Source organism: Delphinapterus leucas, chromosome 3 (assembly GCF_059928025.1).
Source record: "Delphinapterus leucas isolate spDelLeu-1000000601 "Yukka" chromosome 3, BTC_Dleu_Yukka2, whole genome shotgun sequence".
Classification (NCBI taxonomy): Eukaryota; Metazoa; Chordata; class Mammalia; order Artiodactyla; family Monodontidae; genus Delphinapterus; species Delphinapterus leucas.
The window spans coordinates 127213765-127240220 of NC_143131.1; the positions used below are offsets into that span (position 1 = coordinate 127213765).

Here is a 26456-nt window from a genome sequence, read left to right on the forward strand (position 1 = left end):
CTCCAGCCAAACTTCCCTCCTTGGGCACACTTCTACTTTCTGGTCCTTTATGGACTGATTTCTGCCCGTGACCTTGCGAAACAGAGAACTTCAACTGAAGTCCTGGTTTAAATGTTGCCCACCATGTGACCTCTCTCCTTCATAAAATGGGATCAATCCCTGCATTGCCGTGACAAAGCACGTATCATGGATTCCAAAGCTAATTGCAAGTTTTAGAGTCACAAACAGAGGTAAGGCACTGTTATTACTTGACCAGCCTGGGCCCACTACAGTGACCACTACTGTTTTAACTCAGACCCTATCAAGTTTGGACAATATCTGATCATCTCCAAGTATTTCACATGACTGATCACCATTATGCCCCGGAATTTAATCACCCCAGAGGTTTGGCTTTTATTCCACACACTGTGCATCACATCTTTTTAGATATACGTTTGTTAATATGTGCAGAGAAAGATAAACACCCATGCTGGTAGAGAACGTATTTAAACCCAGACTTCCTGATTTAGAATCTTTTACTCAGTCAGCCCATTTAAAGTGTTAACTGATCCACCTTGTGATTGAGGCTGCTATCAGAGCCGGCCCAAGGGGAAGAGATTTGGTGGGGGTCATGTGGAACAGGCCCTCGGGAGATCCAGCTACCTAGCAAGTTAATTTTCATGCTGGTTTCAACATACAGCATTGTTCAATCGGAAAGAGACAATAGACTTGCTTTTGTATTTATTTTGAAAATGTAATACGTGATCCTCCTTGAAAAATTGTAAAAGTTACAAATGGAAGTCTTGTGCTCCTATCCCCACAGCAGCCCTGCTACCAATTTCTAAAATGTTCTTCCAGAGAAAAATTGTGCAACCACCATATATATGGTCTACCTTTTGCCTCAATTTTTTGCTCAAATGGTAGCCAGCTAAGATTATTGCCCTGCAACTCGCTTTTTTTCCACTTAATATTATATCTTAAAGATGATTTCATATCCATATATAAAGAAAGATCTGCTTCATGTTTTGGCTTGACTGTAGTTTTCTTAACCAGTTTTCTATTGGACATTTAGCTTATTCCTAATTTAGTGCTGCCACTAGTCTGTAGTGAATATTTTTGTATGAGCGTCATTTTGCACATGTGTGAATGGATATGTAGGATAAATACTGCCAAGTGGAATTGCCCAGTTAAAGGGTGTACGCATTTGAAATTTTGATGAATGTTACCACACTCCCCTTCATGAAATTACATCAGTTTTGCCTTCCCACAGAAGTGAATAGGAAATGCTTGTTCACCAACACCATGGTATTAAACTTTTTTGACCTTTGTTAATCTGGTGTCTCTTTGAAGTTTTAATTTGCAGTCTTTCTCTCATGGTTAAGAGTCACTTGTGTTTCCTTTCCAATGAACTGCCTCTTGTGTTGCTGATACTTCTTCTATATGGGTGTGCTTGTTTTCCCTCCACTTTCCCTTACAGTACCCTGGGACCTTCTTGGGCTCCACCCTCCTCTCTGGCACCCCAGCTGAAGGAGAAAGCCCAGTGGACTAGAGTGAGGGACTCACATCCTGGTTCTGACACCTACCTGCTGTGTGACTTGACTAAGTGGCTTAAGTCACTCCTTCCCACTCTGTAAGGTGAGGATGTTAGTTCAACAGCAGGGTTGTTGGATAGATGAGATAATCAATGTAAAAAGTGTTTTATAAACTGTAGAAAGCTGTACAAACTTAATACCACATTAATATTTACTTAGTTTCAGATGAGTGAAAAGATTTTAGATTCTTAAAACTTGAGAGCCGTGTCATCTGGTTAAATAGGGGTTAAATAGGTGGGGAAAGTGAGGCCCAGAGAGAGTAGACCTGCCAGAGTCCTGCACCAGAGGCTGGTCTGATGGGGAACGGGGTCCTGAGTTGTCTTGCTACAGTAGGAGCCACAGGTTATGAGCTGTTTCTTCGAGAGCATCCTGATTTTTATAGTAAATTATTCGAATTTCCACGGCAGCCTCTCCCTTTCAGGGGAATGCTCTGTGGCTGAACCCCAAGAGCCTGTGGTTCAGAGCTGAGAGGTATCTAGGTTGGAATCCCAGTTCTGCCAGGCGTTAGCTGCAGACACCGCACTAGGTGACTTCACCCTTTGGGGCCATGATTGCCTTCTCTGTGTAGCGTAGAGGGCTGTTGAAAGGCTTACTGAGACCACAGTGGTAGAGCCCTGCCCGTCTGGCTTGGTAGATGGTGTCATTATTACTGTTTGGCTTTGCAGGTGTGGCGGCCCGGTAGTCAGGGAGCTGGGGTCTGGCGTCTGACATCTTTTTGGGTTCAACGCTTTGCTCTGCCCTCCCCTGCTGGTTGGCCATCTTACTTCACCTCTCTGAGGAAGTAATAGGAGTCCTGGCTACGTAGGGTGGATTTGAAGAATCAATGGACTTTGTATATAAAATGCTTACTGTGTAGGAGGCACCGAATAATAAGTTATTTAAAAAATACTTACTGGGACTTCCCCGGTGGCGCAGTGGTTGAGAGTCCGCCTGCCGATGCAGGGGACACGGGTTCGTGCCCCAGTCCGGGAAGATCCCACATGCCGCGGAGCGGCTGGGCCCGTGAGCCATGGCCGCTGAGCCTGCACGTCCGGAGCCTGTGCTCCGCAACGGGAGAGGCCACAACAGTGAGAGGCCCGCGTACCGCAAAAACAAAACAAAACAAAACAACTTACTGACGTGCTTATTATGTGCCAGCACTGGTGCAGGCTTTGGGATTCAGCAGAAAGAAGCAGGGTCCCTGGCCTTGGGAAGCTTACATCCTAGTTTATTGTTGTCTTGGCCACAGTAAGGGCTGCGTAGTCTGGCCATAGTCGGGTCCTGATGTGGATTCTGCTTGGCCTAGAACCCCTAAGACCCACATTCTGAGGGGATTCGGGGATTTTGCCCACTCCTGTAGACTCTGTAGGTCACTTCCTGTGAGACGTCCTTTTTCTATAACCTCAGAGAATTTGAGTCAGCCTGCCTTCCCCCTCCCCCCACGAGGGGGTTGGCTTATCTGGTGACCTGTGAGTGGAGGGGATCAGAGCTTCCTTGACTGAAGCCGCAGCCCTAAGGCCCAGTGCCTTGTCTGACGTCCCACTGACGTGGGATCTGGCTTCCTGACCCCTGGGCCTGGGTCTCCCTGGATCATTCATTGTTCTGTCGGCCTCAGGGAGTTTCCGTCTCACTCCACCTATATTTAATGTCCATTTCCTGTGCTTGGATGAGGGGATGTAGCAGTGAGCTTAGACCCAGTCCTGACCGTGGGGAACTGACATAGGGAAGCAGAAAATAAACATGATTTCAGCCCGGGATAAACCCTCAGAAGAGAATAAATGAGACACCCACTTGTGATGGGGTCTTGTGATGGGGGTCGTGAGCTGCATCAGAGAGGGTGGTCCGGAAGCTACCCCCTCTGAGATGATATTCATACAGAGGCCTGAGAAATCAAAAAAGGAAGCAACCTTTTGGGGAGGAGTTGTTTTAGGTAGTGGGGAACAGCAAGGGCAAAGGCCCCCAGCAGCTGGGTTTGTCACTCTTCACAAGATACACCCACCACTTGTGCAGCCAGGATCCCAGGGGAGGCTGCATAGAGAACCGGTGTTTGAGCAACTTTTCAGAGCAGGTGATGTGATAGTTATAAATCAGAGCAGGCCCCGCCTGAGGGGATCCGCTGGGGAGAGCTGAGCATATAGATATATTTTAGACCATCACTTAAGCTACGGTATTTCTTTGAAATGAGTAAAATGCACAGAGCCTTTGTAAGTTACAGAATCGAGGCCTTCTCTAATTCAGAGTAGCTCTGGCAGGCTGTCCCTAACAGATGAGGGCTTCCTCACTGGCTCTCCATCAAATGGTGTCAGTGTCCTCAGGCACCCTCGACGCAAAGTCAATTTCCACACTTGGATCTGCGATTTAACGCCCGGCTGCTCGGAGAGCTGCAGAGTCGAGGTCAGTGAGGCTAATTGGGTTGCTTAATAAGAGGGGGCTTCTTAAAATTGGAATAGCTGGGCCCAGGGCAGGGTCACAGTGCAGAGAAACCAGCAGGGATAGTCTAGGGGGCTAGGGCAGGAGGAGGAAGGGAGGCCCAGCCAGAGGGATCTGCAGGTCACAGAGCTGGAGTGACACAGATTAATGTGGAGGCCTTGGACTCCCATGGACCCCGCTGCCCTAGGAGGGAGTCTTCTTGCCCCAGGAGTTTGCGTTCTAGAAAAAGACCAGGTGGGCAGCTTGGGGCATTTTTTTGGTCTTGATTAATCTTTCCTAGCAACAGCCTGGGGGGTGGAAAACTTTCCTCCTTCCACCCCCTTTATACCATGACCCTTGCCCCCCGCCTCCCACACATAGTAATGTCTGTGGCCAGGGCCAGCTGGTCTTGGGGACAGGTCTACCGTGTGATGGCCACGTGAGGCTACAGCTCACTTTGGTAAGGTTATGCATTCAGCCAAGTCATGTCCCACTGTGGAGTGGATTCTGGCTGGCTAACCCTGCCCTTGGGACAAATCCAGCCTCTACCTTGTTCTAGGTCAGAATTCACTTACTCATCCATTCACTCATTCACCTCATCCATCATACATCCTTTCACTTATCCATTTATTCAACAAATGCTTACTGAGCCATAGCGTATGCCAGGCTCTTTGTTGGGTGCTAGGGGCACAGGTGCAACAGGACAGACTGTCCCCACTGTCTTCAAGCATAGAGTCCTCTGGCAAGAGGACGAAGTAGACCCATGCATTGCATGTATCATGGTTAGGATTGTATTTGTCATTGAAGCTGTCAGTTACTGTTGTGAGATGGACCTCAAGAGACAAGTACCTGGAGCTGGCTCGGGGATCTGAATCCAGGTGGGATCTCCCGTGTGATCATGTGCTGGGCCAGGTGCCACCTTGTGGGAGCAGGGGTCCTGTCTGGGAGCTCATTGTCTCTGGGATTCAAAGACCTCTACAGGCCAGTTCTGTCCATGTGCTTGAGCCTTCCTTCAAGGCTCCAAGGTATGCTGTGTCTCTTCCGTGGGGTCATATCTTGCTTTTTATTTTAATTCAACAAATATTTAAATAATTATAAATATTTAGAATTATTTTTCACATTTTACTTCCAGTTTAAAGCAGCTATAATTAATTAAATATTTGAACATTAAGTTTGTACATCCACAATTCCTCTGGTTCACATAAGAGTAACTTCTGCTTTGTTTTGAAGTATAAAACAAAAATGTATTAAAATTTTAATTACAAAAGAATTAAATCTTTGTTGAAGAAAATTAAAGAAATAGGTACATCTTCCAAAAGGAAATAAAAACCACCCATAATTTCACTGTCTAGAAGTGACTGCCATGAATGCTTCTCTTTTTTTCTTCCCATAAACATATTTCCATGAAAAAAAGATCAGATCATATTGTCTTTGTGACTTTTTCACTTAGCATTATATTGGATGATATATCTTTATTAAGGTCTCATTAATCTTTATTAAGGTTTATAGAAGGTCTTTTCCCTGGCCTTAACTTTTTTAACTCACTGTTTTGATGCCAGCAGGGTAATGCTCCTCATGGATGGAGCTAGAGATTCTATTTTGCAGTTTGTTGAGGAGAGCCAGTTATGCTTTACTCATGACCTCAGGCAGGTAATTGACTCCTGTTTGCCTCTTGTACCTGCCTCTTAGAGTGGATGTGCAGGGTGAACGAGCAGATGGGCTAGTGCTTGAAGAATGCCATACCCATAGCTGCCACCACGGAGCAGGAGGTAAGGGAGGGGATACCACCATTCCTGATTCAGTGGCCAGGAGCTGGAGACTCTGACTTAAGTCACTTGCCTTAAGTGGCTGCTGACCGGAGTTGAACTTCAGCAGCATGTAAAGGAAAAAGTTGGGCTGCTGGGCTGCTCCCTGGGCCGGTTCAGAGAGGGGCCTCTCACCCCTCGCTTTGTCCTCACAAACCAGAGGAAGTGCATTTGGTTAAGAATGACCCACATCCGTCACCAGGCATGCTTCCAGCAGCAGCGAGGGCCAGCTGCAGGGCTGCTCCTTGGGCGTTGGTGAAGGATTTGGCCTCCAAGGACTCGCTGAGCTGGGGGTCTTACACCTGCCCTGGATATTGAAGCTCAGAGAGACTGAGCTGGTGGCCCACGTTAGGCAGTGTGTTAGCGGCAGAGCTGGGATTCGGACCCAGAGATTTCCCACCACATTTTCCGTGTTAGATTCTTTCACCCAGCGCAGTGGAACAGCTGTTATGTGCAAGGAGCTGTGCGGGACAGACAAAGAAGGGGTGCGGGTCTTGCACATATAATGCAAGAGATTCGGCAAGAGCCAAGGACGCAGCAGGGACATCCACTGATTCATTCGTTCAGCACACACCCACGCTCAGCGCTGTGCACACAGCCACCAGCAAGCAGACCACAGCAACCAGCAAACTGTCGGAAGGTCGAGGTTGATGAGCCAGCCCGGTGTGCTGATGCCAGAGGGCCCTGGGCGGCAGTTCCTGGGAACAATTGCTGGGGGTGGGACTTGAGGTTGGGCTCCCCCTGCTGCAGTGCCCCTGAAGCCAGGGGCAGGGCCTTGGCATTGAATGATAGCTAAAGGCAGGGCTTTTGACTCATATGTACTGGAGTGCCGGGTCTGAGGATTCTGCCATTTAACAAGCTGTGTAACTTCGGAAAAGTTGCTTGGCTTTTCTGAGCCTACTACCCCGTTTAAAAAGGGCGCAAGAATAAAATGAGAATAAACAGACACAATGTGTCTCTAGCAGTCACGTGGTTATCATCACCAGCTTCTCCATTGCCACCGTCCCTCATGGCTGTTGTAGCAGGTGTGTAGAAGCCTGGGACACACTTGGGATTGGCATTGCTTGTACATTGTGGAGAGAAATGTAAGTGGAGCCCAAACGCCATGCAAATATGACAGACACTGCCCTACTAACATTCTCATGCACCTGCCACACAAATAAGAAAGCCACTGAGGCCCGCTGTGTCTGGCTGCCCCTGGTAGAGGCGAAGGAGCAGAGTCATTTCTGGAATTTGCCCTGAGGTGTAGCAGAATCCCATTTGACCTGATCCCCCAGTGCACACCCTGTCCCGATGAGCGTTCTGGGAGAGCCTGCCCAGCCCTGAAGTAAAGATAAAAGAAAAGGCTCTTGCCCTGAACTGGGGGGCAGGTATTTCCTGCTGCTCTAGTTATTAAAACAGCATGAGGCGTCTGGGGGTTTTGTTCTGTGACTGATGCTGGCTCGGCGTCAGGCCCCTTCTCACACTCCACTGTGCTGTTTTGGTTTTGTGGGCCCTGGAGGGGCTGCTTCTGTGGCTTATTAACTTGACAGGCGGCGGGTCCCCACTGTCCTCGGTCTCCTTGTCCAGAGGGAGGGAGCACGTGTTCTCCCGTGGACCCGCGGATGCCAGCAGTACCACCTCATCACGGGACTGTGAGGGTTAAACAAGATAACGCGTGTTTAAAGAGCTCAGCTCAGTGCCTGTCACCCTGAGCGCTCTTGTTTGCTCGCCCAGCCAGGATTTCTGCCTCGGCCTTGCTGTTCCCTCCTTAGCTCTGTCTACTCCCCATCGTGTTCTATGGCCAGACCCTCGTCCCTACTGGGTTCCTTCGAGGACTTGTGAGGTGATGGGTATAAAGCGCAAGGGCAGTGACAAGCAGAGGAGCAGATGGGGTGACTTAGGTCAGGAAGTCCCCACAGTGGCCTTCACATGCCTTTCTGCTGATCCCGGCCTGACTCACCCACTCAGGCCCCTCTCTAGACGGCTCTCTCGCTTTCCCAGGCCCCAGCCTTCTCTTTTGTCTGAGGAAGAATTCCAGGAGTCTCAAGAATAGAAGAGATTTTAGAGGCCATCCCCTCTTGGACAGGGCTTGGATTTTCCAGCTGCTGCTTGTGCATGCAGGACAGGGCCCTCGCTGTCACCGGAGGCCCCCAATTTTGTTGGGGGGACAGTGTTGGGGACATGTGGGTGTTGAGCTGAATCTCTGACTTCCATCCTCTGGCTCTCCCTGTGGGCTCTCCCTCAAGCCCCCTCCAGTCCCTTTAGAGAGGTGAACTGGCCCCTGCTCCCTCCCTCTCTCCTTCCCTGGCCTTGCAGCCTCTCTCCCTCTAGTCTTTGGCCCTGGTCCTGCAGTTCTCAGTCTGGATTCCTCGGGGAGCCACAGTGGAGTGAGGGCTTTGCCTTGGCCCCAGGTCCTGGGGTGACTCTTGAACTTTTCTCTTTTTTTCCTATAAAAGTTGTAACTTTCTTTGGTTCTGAAGTTGAATAAAAGGCATCAAACACTTGGTGTGTTTCTCTTTCTTTTTTCTTGTTGTCAGGGGCTGTTGATCACGAAGCATGGAAAAGAGAGGGTGTTTTAGGTCTTTACTGAGGCCCGTTGCACAGTCGGCCGTGGGTGTGACGAGGGGGAGTGCGTACGCCCGGAGGATTCAGAGTGTGAAAGTGAGAGCCCGAAGGCCTTCAGAGACCATGTACTCTTGGGGCTCTGACCAGAACAGGGTCAGAGCCCTCATCTGGGACTTTGAAGATAGTGTGGACTTGTATTACTTAAGAATGTCAAAACAAAAATGTGTGCGCATGATTTCATAGACTCTGAAAGCCAGGCGCAGGCCCCAGATAAAAACTTGTATTTGAGTCTTTCCTCTTTCATGTGCAGACAGAGAAACTGAGATCCAGAGAAGTGCCCCCTTGCCTCACAATTCCTGGTAGGTAGGCAGGGAGCCTGGGGCGGGAAGAGGCGCCCGGAGCCAGGAGTGGAAGTGGTGGGCGCTCAGCCGGAGGCAGGGCTGGCGGGGTGTGTGGGGTTGGGGAGATGAGCGAGGAGGACCCAGAGGGATGGAGGCTCAGGGTGTGATGTCCTCCAGCCCCACCGAGGAGGCTGGATCAAACATGGGGACTGGAGAGGGGTGGTGGGAATTGGTCAAAGATATGGAACCTGTGAATTCATGGTGCTCTCAAGACGGGCTCCATCCAGAGGAGCCATCTCTGCCAACATACTGATTTTAGCCCGTAAGACCTATGTTCTTGGTGTTCTCTGGGGGACTTACGACCTCCAGACTATAGGAGAATGTATCTGTTGTTTTAAGCTACTGAAGCTGAAGTAAATTTTTATAGCAGCAACATGAAAACTAAAACAAGGAATATTGCCATGTCAACAATATTGTTTTACAAGGCGTGAATACAGAACGTTTTTACATTTATTTACATTTTCTTTATTTCTTTCAATGTTTTCAGTGTAAAAATCTTACACTTCTTTGGTTAAATTTGTTCATGGGTATTTTGTTCTTTGTGATGCTGTTTTAAATGGAGTTTTTTCTTAATTTCATTTCCATATTGTTCATTGCTAGTCTGTAGGAATAAACTGATTTTTGTATATTGATCTTGTAAAAAAAAAGAAAGAATGGTGTTACTGTATTTTTTTAAATAATTTATTTTTATTATTATTGCTTTATTTTTGGCTGTGTTGGGTCTTAGTTGCTGCGCGCGGGCTCTCTCTAGTTGCAGCAAGCGGGGGCTACTCTTTGTTGTGGTGCGTGGGCTTCTCATTGCAGTGGCTTCTCTTGTTGTGGAGCACGGGCTCTAGGCTCGTGGGCTCAGTCGTTGTGGCTTTCGGGCTCCAGAGCGCAGGCCCAGTAGTTGTGGCGCATGGGCTTAGTTGCTCCGTGGCACGTGGGATCTTCCCGGACCAGGGCTCGAACCTGTGTCTCCTGCATTGGCAGGCGGATTCTCAACTACTGGACCACCAGGGAAGTCCTGGTGTTACAGTTTAATTGGCAGGGTTTTTTCTTAGTGGTACATAAAATAATGTACATTTTAAAAAATAAAGACAGGCTCCAGTACAAAGCTGACATGATCCTTGGCCAGTGAAATTACCAGACCAAGGGAGACCAGGTGCTGGGTTGACAAGAGCTCACATGCCACTGTTTCAGAATTTTCCAGGGGAGGAACGGAGGCCAGCTAAGGGCAGGCGGCTGGGGTAAGGTCAGTGTGTGAATGAGTGAACTCAGAGGTCAGAGGGGCTCGTGGGTGGTCTGCTTGGCGATTTGGGGCAGCAAGTAAATCAGGTTACTTCATTTAAGTAGCTAAGTATTTACTTCAATGCACGTTTGAGAAAATGTAGCTATTACATATAACTTATTGATAAGGATAAATCTGAGGAGAAAAATGAGTGGATTTAAAGAAAGATATTAGGTAGAAACTAGTAGGAGGGGTTACAAAGATATGGTAAGATCAGGCAGCTGGCATGGGAAGCATAGCACTCTAATGACCAATGACTGACCCAGGCTGATCCCTGAGCCCTGACGATGGGCTCCCCTTAGGGCAGAGCATAGGCCCCAAACACTCGTGCCCCCTACTTCCCTCCTGCGGCAGGCTTTCTCCCGAGAATGGTGCAGTGAAGGAGGGACCCAGCGGGGCTGGAGCTACTTAGGGCTTTTCTCCAGGACCTGAGCTTTGACCTCTTCCAGGCTGATGGAGCAGAACGGGCTTGGAGCTGAAGCCCAAAGACATGGGGCTGGGCTCTCGTTGAGGTTGCTTCTAGCTCTGTGACTCAGAAAACAAGAGGGACAGTGCTGCATGCCTTGCTGATCTGTGACATATGGAGGCTGGAAGAGCTTCCTAGGGCCCGTCCAGTGATGGGCTCAGTTAGGCCTTGGCTGTCTCAGGGCCTGGAGGGTGAGACAGGCTCAGTCAGGGTGGTGGACCATGGCTGCCAGTATACAAATGGTGGGAAAAGATGGAGGTGCCCCTACCAGGAGGGTCTGCTGGTCAGAGCCAAGTCTGGTGACCATCGGGATGATGTCTGATTCATCAGTATGCATGTACTGCTTGCTGTCTCTTCTGTCACCGGAATGTCAACTTCATCGGGGTGCTGGGGGAGGGAGAAATGTGAAAATGCAAGTGGAAGGTGCTTATTAATGAATGGAACTAGAGTTACTGATGGTCAAAATGCAAGAAAGGGGGCTTCCCTGGTGGCGCAGTGGTTGAGAGCCCGCCTGCCGATGCAGGGGACATGGGTTCGTGCCCCGGTCCCGGAGGATCCCACATGCCGTGGAGCAGCTGGGCCCGTGAGCCATGGCCGCTGAGTCTGTGCATCCGGAGCCTGTGCTCCGCAACGGGAGAGGCCACAACAGTGAGAGGCCCACGTACTGCAAAAAAAAAAAAAAAAAAAAAAAAGGCAAGAAAGGGAATTCCCCCCTAGGATTTGCCAGAAGGAAACCAACTGAAGTCTCTGTTTAAGAGGTAGGGAAGTATTAAGGGGGTACCCTGAGATAATTCAGAACTTTCTTTTTAAGGCAGACTAATCCTATGGAAGGAAAGGAAGGAAGAGCTCTCTCCTTCATTTTTGTTTATTAAGTGAAGGAAATACCTCCTTTAGATCAGGGAGGGACAGGCATTAGAGGCCAGCCTGGCTAGTGTTGCTTCCCTTCTGGGAGGCCCCGGGGCAGTCAGCTGGTCTTGTTGGTAAGTCTTCACTGTCTGCCTGGGGCACTTGGGACTGGAGCCATTTGGAGCTGAGGGCAGAACTATAGGGTGGAAAGAGGAGAGAGGTGGTCTTTCTTACCTGAAGTCGTCTTGCCTTTAAGAGGTACAGGCTGTGTGGCCTTGGGCATGCCACAGCACCTCTTTGAGCCTTCAGTTCCTTATTGCCAAAAAACGGGGATAATAATGCTAGCTTCTGTGGGATTGTTTTTAGGGTTACATGAGGTTAAGCACTTGACAGTACCTAGCAGATATTGCGCAATTTATTTAAGGCTGCTATTTTAATAAAGAGCTTTTAAAAAAATGAATACATGTAGAAATTTATTGATTGCTAAACTGTCACATGAGCAGAGGTATTACCTCTGAATCCTCAGGCAAACTTGGGCCTTATAAGAGACGTTGCCATCGAGAAGTCTTCCACCTTGTGGCAGATCACCCAAATTGCAGGTTCAGGGCTTTTTTTGGGTTTTGTTTTCTTTTTTATTTATCATCATATTTTATTTTTGTCTTGAATTGGGTGGTCTGAAAGGAGATCGACCAGAAAATCTAATGTCATGTGGTTACAGGGTAACCAGGAAAGACAAGCTAAGGTATCTTTACCAGGTTAACTACAGGATACCAGACTTGGTAGAGCCTTAATGATTCACAAATCTATGTATTTAAAGGTATCACTTGTTAAGCTCTTTCTTAATAGGCCAGGCAAGTTGATTAGCACTTTGCATACCTCCTTTGTAGCCCATTCCTCAGATCAATTTTATTAGTGCCATATTTCAAAAGGGGAAACTGAGGCTCCAAAGTAGCTAACTTGCTTGACAACACACACCTCATCTCACACAGCAGAGCTGGAGTTTAACAGGCAGTCTGATTCCAAAGCTTGTGTGTGATCTTAACCTTTTTTTTTCAAAAAAATATTAAAAAATTTTCAAATGTGCAATACAGTATTATTAACTATAGTTACCACACCATGAATTATATCCCTAGGACTTATTTAATAACTGAAGTTTTTACCTTTAGCCATCTTCACTGATTCCACAGCCCCCAGCCTCTGGTAACCACCAATCTGTTTTCTGTATCTATGAGTTTGGTTTTTTTAGATTCCATATATAAATGAGATCCTATGGTATTTATCTTTTTCTGTCTGACTTATTTCACTTAGCATATTGCCCTCAAGGTCCATTCATGTTGCTACAAATGGCAGGAGTTCCTGCTTTTATGACTGAATTATATATATATATATATATATATGTATATATATAAAATTATATATATATAGATAAAATATATAATCTATATTTATATATATTTATAAATATATATATATAATATATATCACATCTTCTTTATCCATTCATTTGTCAGTGGACACTTAGGTTGTTTCCATGTCTGGCTATTATGAATAGTGCTGCACTGAACATGGCAGTGCAGATTATCTTTTCGAGTTAATGCCTTTGTTTCCTTCAGATAAATACCCAGAAGTATTAACCTTCTTATTGCCTCTCAACCAAGGCCAGGCCAAACAGCTATCCTGTCTCTGGATCCCAGAGAGTTTAATAGGCTGAACTCTTGGCTTCTGCCTGCAGCTGGCCTGAAGAAGCAGTGCGTCACCCTGGGGCCTGGGTTTATGCCCTGAGTCCTGCCTGTGTCTTTACAGAGCATGGTAGCACCCATCAGGGTTTCATTGGATCCCGCTGAAGGCAAATGTGAGACAATGGAATTATCTGTTCTCCCGCTTCCCACCCCCCCTTCCCCCACAGAGTCAGGTGGCTGGCCTCTTTGGGGAAGGTGGATGTTCTCTGAATGGCTCTGAGAGAGAAGCAGGGTGCCTGCTTGCACTTGAGAACCTGAGTGTGGAACCAGCCTGGGGTGGGGAGTGGCAGGGGTGTGAGGAGGAAGCAAAACCAGCATGTTCCTTTCCAAGTCAGTTTGGCTGGTGGCGCTGGCGTGGAGATGAGGACAGGGTCCCTGCACTGAGCTGGTGGAAAACTGTCCTGGCAACACCCTGTTCCCCGGCAAGGATGTCCACCCGCGCCAGGGGAGGAAGTCTGCCTGCGCTAGGAAACAACAGTCCTCTTTCTGTAAAGTTAGACATCTCAGCCCATTTCCCACGCTGGCTTGGCTGGGAGGGAAGACCGTGGGTTAGGGTGTAAAGTTCACAGAGGTGGGCTCTGGGAGCTGAGGGGATGGTCGTACAAGAGCCCACAAATGCATTCCTGTGCCTCCAGCCTTTCCCCCTGATCCAGGAGATGTGGTCTGAGTGAGGCTGGCTAGAAAGATTCCTTGGTAATTAAATAATTGTTTAGAAATTCAGGGCTCCCAGGGGAAGTTTTCTCCCTGCTTTTCCCTCTGATTCCACGGAGACACCAGGAAGCCTTGAGGACGTGTGGAGAGATGACGTTAAGACATCTTACAAGCATGGGGTCTCAGGCTTTATTAAAGGGTAGAGTGAGATCTTGGAACTGCAGAGGAATCTAGAGACTCATTGTAGAGGAATTCTAGAAATCTAGGACCCTCTCAAATAATGAATTCGTGGATATCCTTTGGTCTAACCTTCCAAAGTAAGAACGCTTCTGTTAGCATCCCTGAAAATGCTGTACTACCCACTGAGCTGTCACCTCCAGGGACAGGACATTCGTTCCCACTGTGGGTATCCCATTCCCTTTTTACATCTGACAGCTCAGGTATTCCTTTCATTGAGATGAACTCTGCTCCCCTGGAACTTTCTGGCATTTGTCTATATTCTTCTATATAACATATTATGTTTCTTCCTTGCAAATGATAATCAAGATGGCTAAATGATAAACTGCAGGAGAGGTGGTTCTCACTGGGACCAGAAGCCCGTCAAGGGCACCATGAGCGCTGCCCCTCCTTGGGCCTGTCCCCATAGTCGAGGGACTGCTGGCCATTCTCTTCTCTCTGGGCTTCAGTTTCTTCACTTATACATTGAACAGGAGTTGTATTAGCTTCCTATTGCTGCTGTAACAAATGACTACAAATTCAGTGGCTTAAAACATCACAAATCTATTATTTCACAGTTCTGGAGGTCAGAGGTCCAAAATGGGTCTCACTGGACTTACATCAATGGCAGGGCTGCATTCCTTCCTGCAGAGTCTAGGACAGAATCTGTTTTCTTGCCTTTTTCAACTTCTAGAGGCTGTCCACATTCCTTGGCTTTTGGTCACATTGCTCTGACCTCTACTCTACTTCTATCCTCAGGTCCCCTTCTTTGACTCTCCTGCCTCCCTCATAAACACCCTGTAATTACATGGAACCCACCCAGGTAATCCAGGATAATCTCCCCATCTCAAGATCCTTAACTTAATTACATCTGCAAAATCCCGTGTAAGATAACCTAGTCACAGGTTTGGGGGATTAGGACATGGACATCTTTGGGGGACATAACTCCATCTCCAGAACCCCCTCAGCTCTGTGATAGCTCAGCTGTCCCCCTCAGCTGCACATTAGCCTCCTCAGGGTTGCAGGAACCCCCTGCCTTCTTGCTGGGTCTGGCTTCCTATTGGGGAGGAACTCGGAAGTCCTGAAGTTGCCTTCTCCAGCTGTCAAATTCTGTTCAGTTTCTTATGAGTAAAGTTACAAAAAAAAGGGAGACCCAATTGTTACCGTTCTAGGAACCATATTTCTATTGCCCGTTAGCTCCTCAAGGTCCAAAGAAATATAAGATACTATCCCTGCCCTTAAAAAAGTTGATCATCCGGGCTTCCCTGGTGGCACAGTGGTTGAGAGTCCGCCTGCCGATGCAGGGGACACGGGTTCGTGCCCTGGTCCGGGAAGATCCCACATGCCGTGGAGCGGCTGGGCTCGTGAGCCACGGCCGCTGAGCCTGCACGTCCAGAGCCTGTGCTCCGCAACGGGAGAGGCCCCAGCAGTGAGAGGCCCGCGTACGGGGGGTCGTGGGTGGGGGGAAAGTTGATCATTCAATTAGGGGAGGACATGGGCACCCATGCAAAGTCAAGACTTTTTACCTCAGGGCAGTTATTGGCTATGTGACCTTGGGCAAGTAACTAAATAGCTCTAAGTCTTCATCTGTTAGGTGGAAATAGTAGCATGTTCCTTTTCCCCCAAGGGTTGTGTTAAGAACGAAAACAGAGAATATTATGGAAATACCAAGGTTTATTGGAACAGCATGAGATGCCTTGAGTGACACCAAAGCAGTCATAAAGACTTACAAGATTAAATGTGATACACAGTTATTCTAGGGGCAGGGCTGGATATGGTCTATGGTTTATGGACGAGATGAGGACTCTGGGCTTTGAAGGATCATCATCAATGTTGACGAATTTCTTGTTCTAGAAACTTAAAGAAATGGGATGGCTGGTTTGTTGAGGCTAGGACAAGAGAACAAATGGAGACCCCCCAGCCCGCGTGCACACACATGTGGATGCCCCCAGCAGCATGTCTAAGCTCCATCTACCAGGGGACTGCAGAGAGCCACTGCTCAGTAACCCCTGGGCCTCAGAGTGTACACATGCCGTGCAGTCATCCCGTGGATGATGGATCCAGGGGAGAGGCCTGCACGGGCCCTGTAAGCAGGCTCGGGGCCATTTAGGCAGGGCATTTGGGGGTCCAGAGGGGGGCTGCTGTTTCCAGGTGGGGAGGGCACTGCTGGAGGAGGGCCAGAATCAAGCCCTCTGAGATGCAAAGCCCAGCGCAGGGGTCCTGATTGCCCAGGTCTGCTGGGCTACTGGGGACACTATGGGGGTGCTGCAGGCAGGCGGGTGGGCAAAGGCATGGAGGTGGGAACTAGCAGGGTGTGGTCTTGGATCTATGAGGTCAGATTTGGGGAGTGGAGAAGAATCAAAACAAAAGCATAGAGTAATGGGAAACACCTATTATGCTGCACATAAATTATAGCAAGAGAAGTGTTTTCCTTCCCTCTGCTAGTTTTGCATAGCAAGATATTGTTCTTTCGGTCTGCCTATCTGACAGCACTGAGTAGAAAGTTCTGTACTTACTCTGTCTTACGTTCAGTGGTGTCCTGGTAAACGTGTAACAGGGGGCTCTGGGGTGTGGATGGGGGCCTTAATTTTTAGGGTTTGCCAGTGATGTAATTTCCCACCCAAGCCCAATTTCACGTTACCAGTGGGATGTCTCTCCAAGCTGGCTCCAGCTTCCATCTGCTTTACGTTCTCATTTTAATCCTCAGCACTGTGATTTAGGTGTCGTCATCCCACATTTATAGATAGGAAACGGGCTCAGAAGGTTAAGTTTTCTAACGCAGGTCTGCCAGACTGCCAAGCCCATGGACCCTATACTGAGCCTTTCCTCGTGTTATGGACTAAATTGCATCCCTCTGAAAATTCGTATGTTGAAGCCCTAAATCCCAATGGGACTGTACTGGAGATAGGGCCTATAAGGAGGTAATTAAGGTTAACTGAGGTCATAAAGGTGGGCCCTCATCCTATAGGACTGGTGTCCTTACAAAAAGAGGAAGATACACCAGAGATCTCTCTCCACACTCAGAGAAAAGGCCACATGAAGACACAATGAGAAGGTGGCCATCTGTAAGCCCAAGGGAAAGGTTTCACCAGAAACCAACCTGACTGGTGCCTTGATCTTGGACTTCTAGCCCCCAGAACTGTGAGAAAATTAATTCTGTTGTTTAAGCCACCCAGTGGTATTTTATTATGGCAGCCGTAGTTGAATAATACGTTCTACTACTATGGCTCTAAGGCCCCAGGGCTATAGCCAGTGTCCTGCCAGCTTTTTTGCAGGAGGCTTGGCCCTACAGGGGGTACTGAGGAGCATGTGCTCAGCAGGGACCAGGGGCAAAGACAGGAAGGCTGTCCCCATTCTGCAGACAGGGAGACTGAGGTCTCCCCCAAGGTCTCCTTCCCAGTGAGTGGGGCTGCCACTGCGGACCTCAGGCCTCCTTTTCCCCAGCCATACCAAGCCTCTCGAGGGCTGGATATCACCTCAAAGGCAAGGAGGGTTGAACGTTTCTCTCCCCCAGGCCCTGGTGTCAGGCTCTACCGCAGGGATTCTTGGGTTGGATTCAGTGTCAGAGCCTCTGGGAGCTTTTAGAAACTACAACCCTTCTGGTCTCCTAGGACCTCCTCTGAGAATTCAGGCAGGGCGCCTGATGGGAGCGTGTATCTGGAGAACGTGACTGAGCGCATTGGGGTGGGTGGAGTGGGGTGGACAAGGCAGGTCCCAAAGGGGCCGAGAGGAGCGCTGGGATGGGAAACCACTGTTGTGCAGCTGCTGGTCAGCCATGGCCGGGGTGTATGTTCAGGGTGGACCTTGTACAGTGTGGGGCAGGCGCCGGTGGCGTCTAGAGCCAGATCAGGCGGGCCGTGAGGACTCTCCAACGGGCCCGCCCCATCTGCTCTGGATCGGGGTTGCCCCGGGACCCTTGGATGAGCAGGCGCAAAGGCAATGCTGGATGTTGGGTCTGGGTGTGTTCTAGCAGCTCTGGCGGTGAAGGCCTTTGCCATGAGCTTGTTGGGCTGGCAGTTGTGATGTGTGGCTGCGAGTGTGTTCTGCAGGGACATGGTTGTGCCGTGTTGCTGGTGGGTTAGGGTGTGATGGTGTTTGTGTCCTGCCGGCTGTCATGGGATATGGGGTTTGCGCTAAGGATACATCATTATGGCGCTTGGGGTAGTGGATTCAGCTGTGGGGTCGCGTGGTATCGCTGTGGCGTTCCTGGTGTTTTCTGTAACTGCTGAGTGACGGAGGTGGTGGCGTTTTGGTTGCGTTGGGTGCACCAGTGCTTGGGATTGGGTGAAGGTGAAGTTAAGGTTTGGTATGATGTGTCAACATAACACGACTGTATCTGGTGTTTAAGGGTTTGGCCCTGGCTCTAGTGGTTGCAGGATGGTGCTTTCTCCTGGGTGCAGTGCTTGGTGTTTGGGGGGACCCACACAGGCTGTGATGGTAGTTGGGGTACAGGGATTGCTGTGGTGATGGCTTGTGCAGACCTCCGCGCCTTTTATTCATCAAAACAGCCTCCAGAGGAAACACAATAGTGCCCCTCCCCAAAGCTTAAATAACTGAGGCAGCCCTGCACACCCTCGTATCCTGTGGGCGGGGATGCTGAGTGTTTTGTGGGGCCTGGCGTGTGTATGAACCTGGCAGTTGACCTTTCTCAACCATTGCTGCCCACAGGAGGGAAGGCACCTCCACTCCTTCTCTGGCTGGTAGGCATGGTGGGGTGAGGCAGCATCTACTTTCAGAGTTTGTCTCTCAGCCTGACCCCCTCCCGGAACCCTCCAACGGAGGGCAGCCCCACCTCTGCCCCGTGAGGGTCCACTCTCTTGAAATGATTGCCGAACTCCTACTCATGCTTTGAAGCCTAACTCCTCTTCCAGGAAACCTTCCCTGATTGACTCCCTCTCTTCCATCTGCCCCAGCCCTGATTGATTTCTGCCCATTTGGGGTTCTGTTACCCCTTGCCACCGGGACCACTCACTCTCAACTTTGCATTTTGCCTCCCCCCGGATTTCCTTTTTTCTTGATAAGCATTTATTGAGGGCCCAAAATTTGCCAGCACTTGGGCAAGCAGGCGAATAAGACAGTGTCCCTGCCTTCGTGGGAGGGAGACAGACACCAATCAAGTATCCACATCAGTGTGTAATTACACACTGGGAGGGTGTTATGAAGCTAAGAGATATGGTGGCTGGAGGCCCAGCAGCCAGGGAAGTGGCCTGAGGTGGGCCGGGCAGGGTGGCTGTAAGCTGGAGACTGGAGTGAGGTGGAAGCGGGTAGGGGAGAGCGGACAGGCCTTTTGCGGAGGAAGCCGATCGTGAACTTCTGAAGGAAGAGACCCAGCTGTCTGGCTTGATGGTGACTCCAGGCCCGGGTGACTGCAGACGGGTCCCAGCTTGTTCTGTCCCCAGGATCCCATCCAGCCCTGCGTGGGCCACACTGCAACATCCCGTCAATCAGAAAGGAGGTGTCTGCAGGGTGTGCCTCAGGGCCATTTTAGCACCAGTCAGGAGAGCGAATGAGGCGCTTGTCCTGGGTCCCTCTTTCAGCTCTGACTTGAACACCCTTTGGGCAGAGGCCAGAATGGTACGGGCATCTGAGCCCCAGCAGGATGTCTGGGGTTGGCACCTCGCAGCATCCGTGAAGCAGAGAGCCTGGGGGAGCCCCCTGCCCCCCTCTGGTGAAAGATCCCCATAGTGCTGCAGCTTACTAATTGTGTACACTGGCCCCCCCTTTTCCTCACCTGCAAAATGGAGCTAAATATATCACATACTCCTGGGGGTTGTAAAGTTTACGGGTAGCGCACTTAGCCGTGGGCCTGGCACCGAGTAAGGACTCCATAAAGATTTGCTGCTACTGTCATCTTTCTGGGGTTGGTCCCGTGATGACCTGCCTGACCACAGTTATCACATCTGAGCATTGAGATGGGGTTGGATGATTTCTCAGACTCCCAGCTTTGACATTTGTTCATTCATTCAGCATGCAGCCTGCACCCTTCGTGAGCCAGGCTCTTCTCGGGGTGCCAGGTGTTCAGGGATGAGCATGGCTGGTTCCTACCCCACGTGTGATCCTACTGCTGGGCAGGGTCTGAGCCGCCCCCCACCTCCTGCCTCTGCCCTGTGCTGATCCTGGGCACTCCCCTTTGTAGCTAGGCCCTGTCGGCCTGCTCAGAAAATGGCTGAGATGGTTTAGGACCCGCTCAAGGGAGTCATTGAGAGGAGGCTGCTGGTTTGGCAGCGGATGGCCTTTTGCCCAGGGGTTGAGTTCTGTCTCTTGATCTCAGAGTCCGGTGGGAAACTGCTTCACAGTATAGGTTCCAGGCCCCACGCCCAGGTATTTGCTTGGGTCTGGGGCTGCGATTTGGCCCTGTGCTTGGGTGGCTCTGATGCCTCTGGTCCACAGGCTGGCATTTGGGGGCCATGAATCCCCATCGAACAGAGAGGAAACTGAGGCCCGGGGGTAGGGGTGGGGACTTGGCCAAGGCCCCAGAGTGGGTGAGTGGCAGAGCTGAAGCCTCAATCTGAGACTCTGGACTCCAAGTCCAATGCTCTTCCCATTGTACAGCATGGCCTTTGGGGGTGGTTGCTCCACCTCAGCATTTTCCAGGGTCTAGGTGGGCTCGTCTGAGACTCAGGCCATGACCCAGCTGAGTGCCACGTTCCTCCAGTCAGAGCAGGGAGAGCCAAAGCCGGTGCTGGCAGCTGTCAGGCAGACACAGATGGATGGAACTGGTTACACAACCTCACCTGGACCGGCCTCCCCTTTCCTCCTTGGTGGGGTGTGTTCACGGGCAGCTGAGGGGTGTGTGAAGGGTGTGTAGGGGTGAGGCAGGGCAGCTCCCTGCTGTGAATGCCCCAACACCCTCTGGACAGCCTCACGAGGCAGAACTTTCACCCGTTTTCAGTTTCACTGCAGAAGCCCTAACTACAGTCCCGTGGGGGCAGAGGCATCAGAGAATGCCCTTCTGTGGGTCCCCAGAAAGCACAGCAGTAATAAGAGGGGAGATGGAGCCCCCTGCCCAGGTTCTCCTCCCCATTTTCATCACTGACTTATTGCATCACTGGGACCGTTTCGCTGGCTCTTTGACTTTTCAGTTTCCTTCCCTTCAGAGGGGCTCAATCGTTTTTACCCTGTCCACTGCCCAGGATGCTTGGAAGATGCAGTAGAGTGAGGCTTCCTGGAAGGAAGAAAGGTCATGACTGAGATGGCACAGGAGCTGAAACTCTCCTTTCGGCACCCATGGTGAACAGAACTAATCAATCACCACACTTTTCCCCATGAACCAGGACAGGCCTCAGAATCCTTCGTGGAGCAGTGCTTCAGGCAGTCCTCCAATCACTTGGAGCTGGCACCTGAGATGAACATTCTCTAAGAGGTCTAGAAAGGGATGCTGAGTCTGCAGCTGGGCATGTCTTGCGTTGAAGGCTTTAGCTAGTGATACCCACTCCTCTTCCTCTGTCCCTGGATGGAAGCTAGGAAGTCCTCCGGGCTCTGGATCTCTGTGGCTTATCTGATCTGCATCCGCCTTTGGACCTCCTTCTTCCATTTCCCTTTTCCCCCTGTATCTCCCTCCACAGGTAGCACTGAAGGGAATTGTGGCATTAGGTGCACTGGCTGGTCTAAATGGGAAGTAAATCAAGTGAGATATAGAAATCAGTTAATAGAGTTGTCCACATTTCCGCTCTCTGGCGTCCTCTAAACATCTTCCAACACAACCAAGCTGTCTGAGGCCAACATTGCCCCCTAGTGGTTGGCATCGAGAGAGCACTGGCTACCCAGGCCTCTTCCCACCACCTCCTTTCTTCCCTGCCAAGCCAGGACCCCACCCCTTTTCCTCCATCATTGTTATTAGCATCCTCATTCAAGGATATTTCCTCTGGACCCTCTCTGCACTCTGTTCTAACTCTAACAGATATCCTAGAAAAGAGAGCAGAGTGTAGGTGATGAAGGTGATGAAAGACCACTGCACTGGAAGTAGGAAGAGCTGAACTACAGACTCATTTCCATTGCTAGCTTATTGTGTGACCGTGGGCAAATTCCTTTTCTTCTGCGGGCCTTAGTTTCTCCACCTGTGCTATGGAAATTTTGCCTGTGTGTTTCCCTCAAGGGGTACCAAAACCTTTTTAGGCTGGACAGCTTTCATTATGCAGAACGCATAGCTTCCCAGGCCCCTGAGTTGAATCATTGTGCCAACCTGGAACTCCCAAATGCCCCTGGCAGTGGTTCCCCCCGTGGTTGGTATCCATAGACCGAGGGCTCTTGAGATCATGAATGAGGTGGATGCTGGCCTGGGGAGACTCGGGCAGGCCGTTGGTACCAGCTGCAACTGAGCTGCAGTGAATTCATCCAGGGCCCTGGGAATGACCCACCCAGGGGCCAGCACTGTAGAGTAACAGAGGGACCGTGGCCTCAGCACTTAGACCTGAGTTCATATCCCTCTTTGGCCACTTGCTGGCTCTGTGGCTTCAGACAGGTTTGAATAGGACTGTGTGTGGTTCTCAGGGGAGGATGGAAATAGCCCGGTAACCTTTTCCCTTTGGCAGCGGACAGGGTGAGTCTCTCCAGGCTGCTTGTACTCTGTACACACACACACATGCACATGCTCACGCTCTCACGCTCCCGCCTCGTTCCTGCCGCTGAGTCCTAATCCTCCCCTCCGCCCAGCTCTTGCACAGTAGGGACAACCATGTCCCGGTGTACTTCACTTTTTAGTTTGCTAGAGGGAAGTTATTATTTCCATTTTGCAGGTATAGGTCCTAAGGCTCAGAAAAGGTGACAAAACTCACCTCAGTGAAGCAGCAAGGCCGGGGCTGGAGCTCAGTCTGAATGCATTTTTGCTGTTGTATTTATTGCCGAGGCAGTTTCGTGGTTTGCTGCGTCTACTATTAGTCAAGCAAGTATGTGCCAGGGCTTTAGAGTAATTTTCTCAGCCATCTCTCTCTCTCACACACAGTCTGCCCACTTTACAGATGGGGAAACTTCTGAGGAAAGTCCCAAAGCACATGCCAAGACCTCTCAGGTTGGCACAGCCAGGATCTAAGGCCATTCTTTGTCTCCAGAGCCTGTTTCCCTCGCCCCCAAGCTCTACTATCTCCTTCCAAAAGCCCACCGCCTCCTGGACCGTTGCCAGCCCCGCTCAGTAGTAAGGCCTGGCCGGAGCTGTGCTGACAGCCAGGAGTGGGAGGGGGCTTGCTGGGATCCATGCCCAGGAATGTGTTGGGAAATTCCACTACCCTCCCACGCTGCCCTCCCCTGCTTGGAGGGAAGAGTTAAGTGTCTGCCTTGTCTCTCATGGATCACGGAGGCATCTTCACTCCTTTTACAGCCTGGGTCTCCTCGGAAACTGCCCGTGGCCTGCCCCCTCCCCCTGCATCCTAACTTCTTGCCTTCTTTGGTCCTCTCTCCCCATGAGGGCCGCACTGCCCCATCCTCCTCCCAGAGCTGTAGCTCCCCAAGAGAGGAGCACTTGGAAGTAGAGATTTAAAGCTCTCTTCTTAAAATACACACACGCACAGAGTGTCCAGTTGCTCACACGCATTGACCAGCATCACCTGGGTCTCCGCGGATGTCTGTGCACATCATAGAGCGTGGCATAAGGGGGGCAGCCCCCGAACCAAAAAGGGGGAGGAGGCCCACGTTCCCAGCAGGAAGACTTTAGTCTATCTCTTAGCCCCAGCCTGCAACTCGGCTCCCTGATTCCTCCTAGACCTCCAGTGGCCAGAGAGACCCTGGACGTGGCGAGAAGAGGCCCAGAGCAGAGCTCCCAGGCTTTCTGGGTCAAGAAGGCTGCAAGGCTATCTCGTTAAGACCCCGCCCACCATCTCGTGCTTGCATCCCCCGCTTGCATCCCCCGCTGTCCCACCAGGCAGCCTGTGTTTGTACACACCAGGTCACAGAGCCCTCGTGATCTCACAAGGCTGCCTGTGACCATCTTTGGGCAGCTCTGATTGTCACAAGCACTTCCGTAGGATAAATGAGCTGCCATGTCAGCTCCCACCCTTGGCCCTGGCTCAGCTTCTTGGGACCTCACAGAAGCTGAGCGACCTTGGGACCTTCTTGTTCACTCCTCCTGCAAGTCACAGCCCTTCATGTCCCCAGGTTCCCCTGCAACACCCGAGGCCAGGCATCCGGGATCTGTAACTGCCTGGCTATGGCTGGGGGATTTCAGGCAAGAGCTGGCACTCAGTTTCCTTGTTAGTAAAAAGGGAAGTGTGACCTCAGAATCATGCCCAAGTTTCCAGAATTCCATGGAAAGAGATTATCCAGAAGGTTCTAGAAACTTCTCACAGGGAGGTGACTGGTGCCCATTGTCTGCGTTTGACAAGTTTACTCGCAGACCAGTCTTTTAGGGAGCAGGTGCCCAAGAAATCACTCGCAACAAGACCCAGTGTTTGAATGTCACAGATTGAAGGGTCCACGCTGGCCCTTCCTCAGAAAGGTCTTCCCCGGATTTCTCTTAACTACTAGATGAAGTCCAGGAGAGGCCCTGTCACCATCTGATCCCAGCCAGGCCCCAAATCTGGGGGCAGTCCATGGAAGAGTCCTGAATTTTGAATCCTGTCTCTGCTGCGTCTTGGGTGCACGTCACAAATCACCAAGCGTTTCTGAACTTGAGTCTCCCCATCTTTTAGGTGGGGGCTGAGGGTTGTAAGAATTCCGCAGGATGCATGTAAGTACCTGGTGCATCATAAGTGCTCAGTAACCGGAAAACAACAATCATTCCCATGCCTGGGGAGGGGCTGCCTCTTCTGCCCCCAGAGTGTTGCTGGACCACCTCAGGCACTGCACAACATTCATGCCTTTAGGTTTTTATTGAGCATCTACTGTATACTGGACACTGAGGATACAACAGTGTAAGACTGACAGGCCGCTGCATCCATGGAGCTCTCTAGAAACACAGAAACAAGGAAACAAATCAGGAGACATTGGTGACAAACTGTGGAACAGTGATGGGTGCAGAAAGAGGAAATAATGGTGGGGAGGATGGGCATCAGGAAAGGCTTGTTCCAGGATTGACTTGCCTCCAGGCAAGAAAGAGCATTTGAAAGCCTGGAGGGTTACTGAGAGGAGGGTGGTGTGGTGGGAACAGGGAAGGGAGATGTGAGGCAGGTCCCAGAGGTGGCAAGGTCAGGGCATGCACTGAGCCCCGTGGTGCTGTGTCCCAGTATCTTGGCTCCAGGGCCGCTCAGTGCTCAGTGATGTTTGATAAAGGAGTACATGGAGCCCGCTCCCAGCCCTTCCACGTGGGAGCTCTCCCGTTTCACTTGGCATTTGCCAACACCCTCTGGCTGGCAGCAAGTGGGTGACTATTTCCCTGCACCCAAAGCTGAAAGGAGAACTGGCTGAAAGGGCCTTCGTCCTGGGCAGGGTGGAGGGAGTGGAGCCTGTGATGAACTCCCAGGCCTGTTACTGCTGCAGAGTTTGGGGGTGGGCAGGAGTGGGGTGCAGAGCCGTGTGGGGTTAGGACGTGGTCAGCCCACACACCCAGAGAGGCGAAGCCCCCAGCACAGGTTCTAACACGGGGATGAGCCCATATGGAGAGCAGTGGGAGCTGAGTGTGGCCCTAGGCCTGTCGGGTGCAGACTCCCAACCTGACCTCTCTCAACAGTCCTCTGTAAGACCCAGGTTGGCTCGCCTGCCCTTGAATTGGGTGTAGGATTTCAAGTCAAACATTACCCAGTGTTTGGTAGGCAGAGTCCAAGAGTGGGAGGAGGATGTCTGGGTTCTGGTCTGGCTCTCCACCGTCTCGCCATTGAACCTGAGACAGGGCCCTTCTCCCTCATCTGTGTGGTGAGAGGTCTGACCTCGGAGTCTCTGAGGTCCTTCTTGCTCTGACAGTCTATTATTCTAGTTTGTGTGTTTGTTTGTTTTTAAATTTATTTATTTATTTATTTATTTTGGCTGCGTTGGGTCTTTGTTGCTGCACGCGGGCTTTCTCTAGTTGTGGTGAGAGGGGGCTACTCTTCGTTGCAGTGCCTGGGCTTCTCATTGCGGTGGCTTCCCTTGTTGCGGATCACGGGCTCTAGGCACACAGGCTTCAGTAGCTGTGGCACGCGGGCTCAGTAGTTGTGGCTCACGGGCTCTAGAGCGCAGGCTCAGTAGTTGTGGCGCACGGGCTTAGTTGCTCCGCGGCATGTGGGATCTTCCCAGACCAGGGCTTGAACCTGTGTCCCCTGCATTGGCAGGCAGATTCTTAACCACTGGGCCACCAGGGAAGCCCTAGTTTGTTTGTTTCTTTGTTTTTTTAATAAATTTATTTATTTTATCTATTTATTTTTGGCTGCGTTGGGTCTTTGTTGCTGCGCGTGGGCTTTCTCTAGTTGCGGCGAGCGGGGGCTACTCTTCATTGTGGTGCGTGGGCTTCTCATTGTGGTGGCTTCTCTTGCTGTGGAGCACAGGCTCTAGGCGTGCGTGCTCAGTAGTTGTGGCACGTGGGCTCAATAGTTGTGGCTCGCGGGCTCTAGAGCGCAGGCTCAGTAGTTGTGGCACACGGGCTTAGTTGCTCTGCAGCATGTGGGATCTTCCCAGACCAGGGATCGAACCTGTGGCCCCTGCATTGGCAGGCGGA

At 50.6% G+C, this 26456-nt stretch overlaps 1 protein-coding gene across 3 annotated transcripts in view; it reads left to right on the forward strand.

Moving 5' to 3' along the window:
* Positions 1-26456, forward strand: part of PPARGC1B (PPARG coactivator 1 beta) — a 115598-nt gene that overhangs the window by 18565 nt on the left and 70577 nt on the right. The gene's annotated exons all lie outside the window — the stretch shown is intronic.